The sequence below is a fragment of the Gymnoscopelus microlampas genome, assembly GCF_963454915.1.
Source record: "Gymnoscopelus microlampas genome assembly, chromosome: 11".
Taxonomy (NCBI): domain Eukaryota; kingdom Metazoa; phylum Chordata; class Actinopteri; order Myctophiformes; family Myctophidae; genus Gymnoscopelus; species Gymnoscopelus microlampas.
This window is the reverse complement of record NC_139948.1, coordinates 55,439,777-55,451,133: the sequence shown is the minus strand read 5'-3', so window position 1 is coordinate 55,451,133 and position 11,357 is coordinate 55,439,777. Positions and strand designations below refer to the sequence as shown.

Below are 11,357 nucleotides of genomic sequence, written 5' to 3'. Positions count from 1 at the left end.
CTGATGTGTGATGTACGGTGTCACGCCGCAGTTCACTCACACTCACTCACGGGGCGGGCCGAGTCGTTGATTTATATATTGTTTTGCGGGGCGGGTTGGGGCGGGTTCGGTTCCGTGGCGGGGCGGGCAGGGCGGGGTATGAAAAACCTGACCGTCGCATCAGTAGTGTGGGGACTCATTTTAAACAAGCTCAGTGCTTAATGAGTCTTCCAGTTTAGTAGACCTTGTATAGTGAATTGTACTTCCATGTACTGTTGTCATGTCTTACTAAATAAAGTACATCAATCAATCAAAGAAGGTTGATGCTGCATCAACAAAGCTCTCTGGATAATAAGCGGCTGCCTGAGGCCTGTGTCTCACCTGTCAGTCCTTGTGGGGAATCTCCCCGGCCGGTCTCCAGCCAGAGGCAGCTTACCATCAACCTGACAAAAGGAAAGCCCAGATACATGACTGGTATATCCTGTTGACACTATGACGACAACAGCCCCGCTAAACAGACTCCAGTCCCTTCACTCGTACAACAAGGAGCACAAGAGACGCTTCGTTCTGTCTGTGAGGACATGTCTATATAAACGTTCTGTCTCTGAGGACATGTCTATACAAACGTTCTATTCAATAGGGAGAGAGTATGAGAAATCAGAACATTATTTTGATGCTTTTCACTGTTGTACGGACAGCAGTTGAGACGCAGTCACTGATTGGCCCGATCATTTTCTTATTTCTCATACTCACTCCCTATAGGCTGAAGTCCAGACTGATACCGGGGAGGAACGAGAGGGTGAATCCACGTTATCAGTCTGGACAATGCCAGGCTAGGGGTATAACACGGAGGCAAAAGAAGAAAAGGAACAGGTGTACAACACAAACACTAAGGAAGAAGGGACATTACTAGACCTAAGAAAGTTCTCTGGTTGGGAAAGAGCAGCTGCCAAAGCCATTGCATGTCTGAGGTGCCATGCTCAACAAATGAAGGGTCTTACACTTAAGAAAGGTGAAGCCACACGTGTTGTCAACGTAACAGAACCTGAAGGTCTGGAGGGCTCTGGTCTGGAACGTCCTGCATGAGATGAGGAGAGAGAGAGGACATATATAAATATTAACATTAAACTGAATGACTGTCTGGTTACCCTGAATGACAGCTCTGTCACTATTACAATGTCTCTCCTCAATATGAACACAATTTAAATGTCTCATCTCTATATAATATACACTTTAATATCATTAAAGTGTACATTATATTATGTCTACATTCTCTACATGTCTAGTTCAATGTGCATAAAGTACTTAGGTCATTACTGTGTTTGGTCACTAGATGGCAGTCTAACAACATATAATGGACCAGGTTCTCAGTCTAACTGAAGTGATTTCTCCAACTAGATGGCTGTATATAGAACAGTTAATGATAAAACATAAACATAATAATTCTACATATTATTGTGTTCATTGTTTAGTAAACAGATCTTTCATAATGTTTCACTGATCATAGATTAAAGACTTTATGAACAAACAACATATTTATTATAGTTTAATCTCTACCAGTGAACAGGATGTAAAGAGACTCTCTTACACAATGATCACTTTGTTATTAATTAACTCTGGATCAATATTATACTGATGTTTCATTAGATTATATTCTAGAGACACAGACTGTGTTCAGTTGTAATAAGTTGTAAATGCTAGTGATTGACCAGGATAAGACAGATAATACATGTTAGTGAACATAAAGTTAAACTCATCTTGAGAGATAAAGGCTCTGGTCCAAAAAAAGATCCATTTCACTTTGGGGTGTGTGGGGTGAGGTCTGTGTCTTTTTTTATTTATATATATATATATATATATATATATATATATATATATATATATATATATATATATATATATATATATATATATATATATATATATATATATATATATATATATATATATATATATAGTGTAGCCTATAGATGTGAGGAGTGAGGACACATTTACACACTCACTTGTAAACCTGTTATGTAAAGTAGTGATTTGGGTATTTGGGAGTAGTGATTTGGGTAAATAGCAGATCTACGATACGATACGATACGATACAACTTTATTGTCAGCTTTCACCGAAATTTGCTTTGTGTCCATGACGTCACCGTTCAAGATACAGGCAGGACATACACAATACATTACACAAAGTACATTACAGGACATACATCACAGAAGCAGACAGAAACAAGAACAGTAGAACAAATCCTCTTGGTTTACCGACTTTGGTTTAAAAGCAGAACAGACTGATGTACAAAAGAGTTCTTTAGCCTGTTTTTCTTATATTTAGGGACTCTAAACCGCCTCCCGGAGGGCATCAGTTGATATTCATCATTTAAAACATGTAAGGGGTCAGAGGAGATGCTCTTTGCCAGTCTAAGCATACTATTGATCTGGGCCTCTTTAAAGGAACGTAACACAGCCTCGACTGGCCTACCAACTATTTTAGCGCAGATCTTAATTTGGCTATACAGTTTGTTCTTATATACCATTGATAGGCTGTTAAACCAGGCCGTGCTACAGTACAACATCACAGTTTGAACAACAGACGCATAGAAAAGAGACAAGATCTGACTGCTAGCACCAAACGATCTAAGTCGGCGTAGGGAGTACATACGCTGCTGTATCCTCTTACAAATATAATCAATATGAGATGACCATGCTAAGGTGGCATCTATCATCACCCCCAGATATTTGTAAGATGGGACCTGTTCAATAGCTGAACCATGGATTGTCACCGGTGGTGTCTTATCACCGGGAGCAGGACCAAATATAATTTCCTCAGTTTTCTTAGTGTTGATAATCAGATTATTTTTGTCACACCACTCCACAAGCCGGTCAACGCTACACTGGTACTGTTTCGGGTCATCACTGTCAGTCATCAGAGCTATTAGCGTAGAGTCATCTGAATATTTCAGAAGAAACTGATTTGACTCGCAGGTGTTACAGTCTGCCGTGTAAAGAGTAAACAATACAGGAGAGCTAATGCAACCTTGGGGTGCACCAACTCTGGTCCTGATGGGAGAGGAGAGTGTCTTGTTTACCTTTACATACTGAATTCTGTCAGTGAGGAACTTAAGATAAAACTGAATAACAAAAGGATTAATGTGTAACTGAACCATTTTAGTGAGGAGCAAGTCCGGCTGTATTGTGTTGAAAGCAGAAGAAAAATCTAGGAAAAGTCCTCTAGCATAGGATTTTGGTTTGTCAAGATGTTTAGAGATGACGTGAACCAATGTGACAACTGCATCCTCTGTACTACGACCCTGCTTGTAAGCGAATTGAAATGGGTCCTGTGAGTTAAATATCTACAAGCTCATAACGCCTCGCAGTGTGAGCTTGTAGATCTACTATTTTCACAATATCTTTCTTACGTAATCTAAATATAAACATACAGATACCCTGTAAACACTTATACTGTATGTTGGTTTGTTTACTGTTGAGTGACAACATTAAAGATAAACCCCTAAATCATTAGTTGGGTCCAGACCCCCCACTGGACAAGTTGATAAGGTTGTATACCTCAGAGTCATGTGTTGTAGGATGTGGACACGGTGTGGTCTAGCTGTCTCTCCTCTCTGGGTCTAGATGGTTGTTTCTTCATCTGGTTGATCTGTGGTGTGTTAGAGGTCTGTAGCAGCTGCTAGTTCTGCTGTCTCTGCTTTACACTGATGTCTGGTGGATCCTCATCACCTGACTAGTCTGTGGAAATAATAATAAACTTTATTTGTATACAGGAAGCACCTTTCATGACATCACATGCAGCACAAAGGGCTTTATATATTTAAAAAAACGACAAAAGAGAAATGCAAGCAAAAACAGACCAAAAACATGATCAGGAACAAATTAAAAGGAGGCAAAGATCAAATTAACTCATTTTGTGCCACATGACGTCTAAGACGTCACGTGGCCTGACGCCCCGTGCGCCACATGACGTCATGGGAAAAAAAAAGAAAGAAAAAAAAAACATGTTCAGAACCCAAAATATGATGATTTGAAGATGTGCTGCTCCATCCACTCCTTGTTTAACCTATAACTTAAAAAGGCTGTATCTCGCTTCCTAAGCACTTTTTTTTTTTACAATGAATTTTGCCTGTGGCACTCAGAGCCAAACTGCCATAAATAAGCATGGCATTGAATGAGTTAAAACAATACAGGAAAATACCAGGAACAAAACAACAAATACAATGTAATCAGCTAAAAGCAAGAGTAAAAAAGTGGGTCTTGAACTTGTTTTTAAAGCTATCTGTGGTCGTTGTCTGTCTTATATGTAATAGACGCCTTATCAGACGACGTCACACTGATATGAAACAGTATGCGTGCACAGGCCAGCAGCAAAAGAACCCCACCGCTCATAAGATGTAATGTTAAAGTGGTCACAGCCTCACGTGTAAAAATGCTTCCCATCAAACTTTCAGATGCTGTTTTTCTCCCAGTATGGAGGAAGAATGCTTAGGATTGTTACTGTGATCTCTGCCTCTTGAAATATATAATCCTTGGTTTCTGTTGTGTGTAAATAATGATAACAACTCAAAGCAGTTGTCCTCCAAACCCCTCCTCCAGTGTCTGTCATAAGAACGGAGGGAGCGCTCTGTGATCATGACACCAGAAGGTCTTCCACGCAGAGAACGGCCGAGAATAGCAGATCTCCAAGCTCACAGCAGTCGCATCCGTGACCGTGACGCGGTTGTGAGCTTGTATGTCAGCTGTTCTCGGTGCGCGATGAAGTACATATGTCTCGCTAGGGCGCACCTCACTAGCCTACATACAGAGGAGGTTGAATGAACTGAAACCAGCAGAACCCCAAAACAGCAGGTTTGGGGATCTGTTGGGAACTCATTACATGTGCGTCCAGTCTCAATGTTTGTAAACAAATAATTGGTCTATGGGAGCTTGTTCCAACATATTTTTTATATTTCATGTTTGACACCTTGAGGAGGTCAGCACTAGATGACCTGAGGAGACGGTTTGGAACATATTTGGACAGGCAATCTAAAAGGTATGAAGGGGCTTAGAACAATGAAGTGCCTTAAAAACTATTAAAACTATTTTAAAATCAAACACTACTGTATGTTGGTTTGTTTACTGTTGAGTGAGAACATTAAAGATAAACCCCTAAATCATTAGTTGGGTCCAGACCCCCCACTGGACAAGTTGATAAGGTTGTATACCTCAGAGACATGTGTTGTAGGACCTGGGAGTGGTGTGGTCTAGCTGTCTCGTCTACGGGTACAGTTGGTTGTTTCTTGATCTGCTGTGGCAGAGGTCTGTAGAGGCTGCTGGTTCTAAAAACACTGCTGTCTCTGCTTTACACTGATGTCTGGTGGATCCTCATCACCTGACTAGTCTGTGGAAATAATAATAATAACAATAAACTTTATTAGTATACAGGAAGCACCTTTCATCACATCACATGCAGCACAAAGGGCTTTATATATAAAAACAACAACAAAAGAGAAATCTAAGCAAAAGAACATGAACACAACATTAAACAACACAAACATTCAGATTAAAAACAAGATGAAGAACAAATCAAAAGGAGACAAAGATCTAATTAAAACAATACAGGAAAATAGCAAGAACAAAACAACAAATACAATGGAATCAACATAAACACAAGAGTGAAACAGTGGGTCTTTGAGCTTGTTTTTAAAGCTATCTATGATGGTTGCCTGTCTTATACTGTATGTAAGCAGAAAGATGCTTCAACATGTTTTTAATAATACATTTTTGAAGGTTAGTATGATGACCTGAGGGGACGATTTGTAACATATTTGGACAGGAGATCTAAAAGGTATGAATGTGATAAACAATTGTGCCTTAAAACTATTAAAACACATTTAAAATCAATCCTAAAAGTTACCAGGAGTCAGTGTAAAGATATTAAACCTGTAGTGATATGTTTTCTCATCTTGGTTATAGTTAAAACTCTGAACAAGTTGTAGTGTGACTCTGTCAGTGCTTTACTTATGAAGGACAGAACTAAGTACATTACAGTAGTAGAGACATGCATGAGAATGTCATGCAACTTTAGGTATTTATTATACATCTGTTCTTCTTCTTGTATTGTATATGCTGCTGCCTTGGAACAGGAAACACAGAGGCCTCTATACATAGACACCATGTACTGTAGGCAGAACCTTTGTTAACACACTAGGTAAGGAGGGGTTGTCACTTATGTATGTTTGAACATTGGTTGGTTAGAGTAGTTAGGTAGGCAGACCCCTAAGGTCAGCTGATCAGTTGCTACTAATTGAGCTCACGACTAACAAAAGGTCTAGAGGCGACCGAGCCTTCACTGTGGACACCCTGAGGCTCTGGAATAGCCTTTCTTTTAATATAAGAGCCTCTCAGTCCATAGACATTTATAAATCACTATTAAAGACTTCTACTATTTATTTTCCCTGGCCTTTGAACACAGTTAAACAGTTACATCACAACTATTGTCTGTACCACACTATGTTCTGCTATGCATGTTTTAATCGCTGCTTGTATTTATATGGTATTTTTGCACTGTATGAATTGTAACATTGTTGTTTTTTGTTTAACATTGCTCAACATCCGGTTATACAAACTGTGTTTCATTATGTTACCAATCCATCCCTATACAGTGAGTAGACCTAAAAGGGTTTCTAACACTGATAAACCCTCTTGTCTGTGCTGTAGATACTGGTGCTGTGGTCTGTGGTTGTCTTATCTCCTATCAGAACCTCTCCCTCCACCAACAGTACAGATTTGTACCTTTTTACACACATCCTATCAAAATGGTAAAGGTCTTTCTTCCTGCTCTCAGATGTTTGACATGTTAGAGGTTAATAGAATGTAAGCAGACGTGTTGAAACAAGAGTTTAAATCACTTTTTTATTCAGCCTGTGTCCAGTCAACCTCCGTCCAGCAGGTGTCAGTACTGCTCCTGTTTCGGCCGCAGAGGGAAAATGGCAGAGAACTAAAGAAGCTTGTTTCAACCCGTCACTTAAAGTTTATTGACCACTAGAATGTCAAACATCTGAGCACAGGGAGGACTAGCGTTACTTTATGGATACTATTAAAGGAGCTCCTGTCTCATACAGAGCTACTGAGGAGATGAACCTGTGGTTGGACCTGGCTGACGCGCCGACACTATGTTTGATCTGATACCAAACCGCTCGCTGTGACTCAGTGTTCTAATGATACCATGCAGGCATTTCTTCATGCAAAAAACTATTTATTTACTTCACCGTGCAAACAGCATCTTTTGGGGTTCCATACACTGATCAGATAAATTAATTTGTGCCACAGGCTGTTTGAATAGCGGTAACCTGCAGTAACCTAAGGTCAAAAACCTTTGCCCTTCCGGGTCAAACCTCTTGGGAAAATACCAGGAACAAAACAACAAATACAATGTAATCAACTAAAAGCAAGAGTAAAAAAGTGGGTCTTGAACTTGTTTTAAAGCTATCTGTGGTCGTTGTCTGTCTTATATGTAATAGACGCCTTAACAGACAACGTCACACTGATATGAAACAGTATATGCTCGCACAGGTCAGCAGCAAAATAACTCCACCGCTCATAAGATGTAATGTAAAAGTGGTCACAGCCTCACATGTTAAAATGCTTCCCATCAAACTTTCAGATGATGTTTTTCTCCCAGTGTGGAGGAAGAATGCTTAGGATGTTTACTGTGATCTCTCCCTCTTGACATACTGTATATAATCCTTGGTTTCTGTTGTGTGTAAATAATGATAACAACTCAAAGCAGTTTCCTCCAAACCCCTCCTCCAGTGTCTGTCATAAGAACGGAGGGAGTGCTCTGTGATCATGGCACCAGATCAGAAGGTCTCCCACGCAGAGAACGGCCGAGAATAGCAGATCTCCAAGCTCACAGCGGTCGCATCCGTGACGCGGTTGTGAGCTTGTATGTCAGCTGTTCTCGGTGCGCAATACCGTTGCGCGATGATGTACATATGTCTCGCTAGGGCGCACCTCACTAGCCTACACACAGAGGAGGCTGAATTAACTGAAACCAGCAGAACCACAAAACAGCAGGTTTGGGGATCTGTTGGGAATTCATTACATGTGCGTCCAGGCTCAATGTTTGTAAACAAATAATTGGTCTATGGGAGCTTGTTCCAGGCCGTTGGCCCATAACAGCAGAAAGCTGCTTCAACATATTTTTTATATTTCATTTTTGACACCTTGAGGAGGTCAGCACTAGATGACCTGAGGAGACGGTTTGGAACATATTTGAATGAGAATTGAATAAGTGTGGAAAAACTCATTGGTTTACGATTGGAGTCATTGGACTAACAGCTATTTCACAAAACTTGAAGAACAAGGCACTGGATTAATAAAGCTTGGCTGTTAGCCTGGTCCGGACCAGGCTAACTTCACAGCTAAATTGCCATAGTAACTAAGGCAGGATTGCATCAATTTTCTTTCGTGAAACCGGATCATGGATAAACATATCCAGGTTTACTGGCTAAATTAATCTGCCGAGCTAACTCAGCTTTCATTTAAGCCAGGATAGCCGAGTAAACCCGGTTTAAACCCGGTTTATGCCTAATCCAGGTTTCGTGAAATAGACCCCTGGTTCTACCAGATCCAGGCTAAGCCGGACTTCACATCAAATCAAATCAAACTTTATTTATAAAGCACATTTAAAACAACGGAAGCTGACCAAAGTGCTGTACAGGGTTGAGACAAACAAAGCATCAACATAATTCAATAAGCGCACGTAGGCGCACAGACAAAAACAATACATTGTTAAGACACAGTAGTGGATCAAGGGCAATTAAAAGCCAGAGAGAAAAGGTGGGTTTTAAGGAGGGATCTGAAAACCCTATGGACTGGGCGGATCGGATGGGGAGAGGGAGGCCGTTCCAAAGTGCGGGGGCGGCAGCAGCAAAAGCGCGGCCACCCCTGGTCCTTTTATTGGTTCGAGGGACGATCAGTAATGACTGATCAGCAGACCTTAGGACCCTGGCTGGAGTATGTGGTTCTATAAGCTCAGCGAGGTATGGTGGAGCTAGCCCATGTTGAGATTTAAAAGCAAATAAAAGGACCTTAAAATTAATTCTAAAATTGACCGGGAGCCAGTGAAGTGAGGCTAGGACTGGACTGATATGCTCACGTCTTTTTGTGCCAGTAAGAAGGCGGGCCGCAGCATTTTGGACCAGCTGTAGGCGCCTGATAGATGACTGTTCTAGACCGGTGTAGAGGGAATTGCAGTAATCGAGTCGTGAGGAAATGAAGGCATGGATAGCTATTTCTAGTTGTGGTCGGGGGAGATAGGCCTTGACCTTAGCGAGAAGTCTGAGTTGAAAGAAACTAGCTTTAACAACGGAACTGATGTGTTTGTCGAACTTAAAGGTGCTATCCAGAATTACATGACGTGTCAGCTTGTGTCTAGGCCTAACCCTTTGTGTCTTACAGTATATATACCATCTGTATTTGTACTTGTGACATAATAGTGATGTCCATACATGGTATGTCCGTTTGTCCTTAGGTTTGGCTGGGACCCGTCCGTTTGTCCTTAGGTCCCAGCCAAACGGACAATACCATGCAGGTTCTAAATGGGACCTTACACTCAAAGAGTTATGGTGGTCCTTGAAATTAAAAGTTTGAGAACCACTAGTGTTGTAATTGTATAGCAGACATGAAGCCCACATACCAGCATCTGACAGAGTGACAAATCGGTTCCAAATGTGATGGAACAGATTCCGGTTGCTCAATGTTGGATCCGGTCCATCCGGTTCTGGACCCCAACTCTAGTCATCATCATCTATGGGTTGACTATAATCCCTCCTCAGCTTGAGAGAGACACATTTGACACGGCAGTAAGCATCAGAGATCTGCCCCACAGTTTCCCACGTGTCCTTCTCTTCACAGTAGCACTCGATGTTACGGAGAGAACTACATGAAGAGACACAAACAAACAACCGTGAGAGACATGTCTGGTGTGGAGCAAACGACACCTTTTCTCAGACATTCATGTCGGTATTTACCGGCCATTGACCGGTAAAATGTTTAATTGGCCGGTAAATATAAACACCACCGGCCACCGTGGCCGGTTGGGAAAATGAGGCTATTTTATCATTTAAGCCTATTATTAATATTATAATTTGCATTAAAGTAGTTGGCTACAACCGTTACAATCATAATCATTTAAAGTTTATATCATGATCTGACTGTGGTTTAATTCCGACAGCCTGCTCGGTTGCTGCTGTGCGCTGCAGTTATAGAATAGCCTATTTGTTGTACGATGGTGTCGCGCGTTGAAAATATCAGAGCTACAAGCTCACAGCACGTCGCAACGCGTCGCATTGTGAGCTTGTATGTCTGCTATTTTTGAGCACAGCTGAGAGACACAGCTGTGTCTCCTCCTGATCAGCGCTGAGTAGGGTTGCTCTGGCTCGCTCGGGTGTTGATAAACAGAACCGGGATTTTCCGAGGTGATAGAACCTGTACCAAGCCGGACCCAATTGTCGATAAAGGGACTCGTTCCGAACACGTGTGGGTCGTGGATATTATGCAATCACAGTGACTGTCTGTCTGCAATGGATAAAGTGGTGAAAGTTGGTGAAAGCAACTATAGAGGCAAGTAATCAACCTCGCGCAAGGCCACATCATGACATATATAATTAACGTTAACAAAACAAAACAAAACCTACTTTTGCATATCAAGGTTGAATGAGAATCGATGTAAAGCCCAAAATATATATTCATTTGTTTATACTGTGCGACGGTGTTGCGCAGGGAAACCACAGCCCGAAGGGTAATTAGGACTCGCCCCAAAACACCCTCGCCCCCATTTTTCAGTCGGACCAGCGGTTCTTGTATTCTTGTATTTGTTTTAGCCTACTGAGGATAAGGGTAGATATAGGTTTAGGATTAGGTATAGTTTTACTGAGGTTAAGATTAGGAATAAGATTAGGGTTAGGCATAGTTTACGGATATGTTTAGGAACACCGCCGGATTTTCCCCGGGGCGACTTTGTTTGGGGACGAGCCGCGAGCGGGAGTTTTGGTATTCGACTCGCAGCAGTTCACTCATGCCCACTTTATTCATTTCATTTTTGGCAAGCAACATCTCTGCATGATATAGACTATAGTAGATCATATAATTTAGTTATCTATAAAAACAGGAACAGATTGCATCTGTGATAAGTGGAAAGAAGCGCAGCTCTAACGTAACAAGGTGTAATGATCAGTTGAGTGCATGTATGCAGTGCAAATACGCATGTGACGTTAATTATAATATATGGCCGGTAAATGTATTCTTTGGCCGGTAAAATATAATCCTGCCAGCCATGGTGGCCGGCCCAAAAAATGCCTAGCGGAAACCCTGATTCATGTAGCAGCAGT

The 11,357-nt window shown here is 41.3% G+C and overlaps 1 long non-coding RNA gene across 1 annotated transcript; it reads right to left on the bottom strand.

Annotated features, from left to right (window-relative positions):
- Nucleotides 1-360: 360 nt before the first annotated feature.
- On the bottom strand, nt 361-3,669 carry LOC311055035. The gene is made up of 3 exons (XR_014601750.1): nt 3,538-3,669; nt 981-1,057; nt 361-422 (listed from the first exon to the last, which is right to left on the bottom strand). It is a non-coding gene; the product is annotated as an uncharacterized lncRNA (long non-coding RNA).
- Between the last annotated feature and the right edge of the window lie 7,688 nt (nt 3,670-11,357).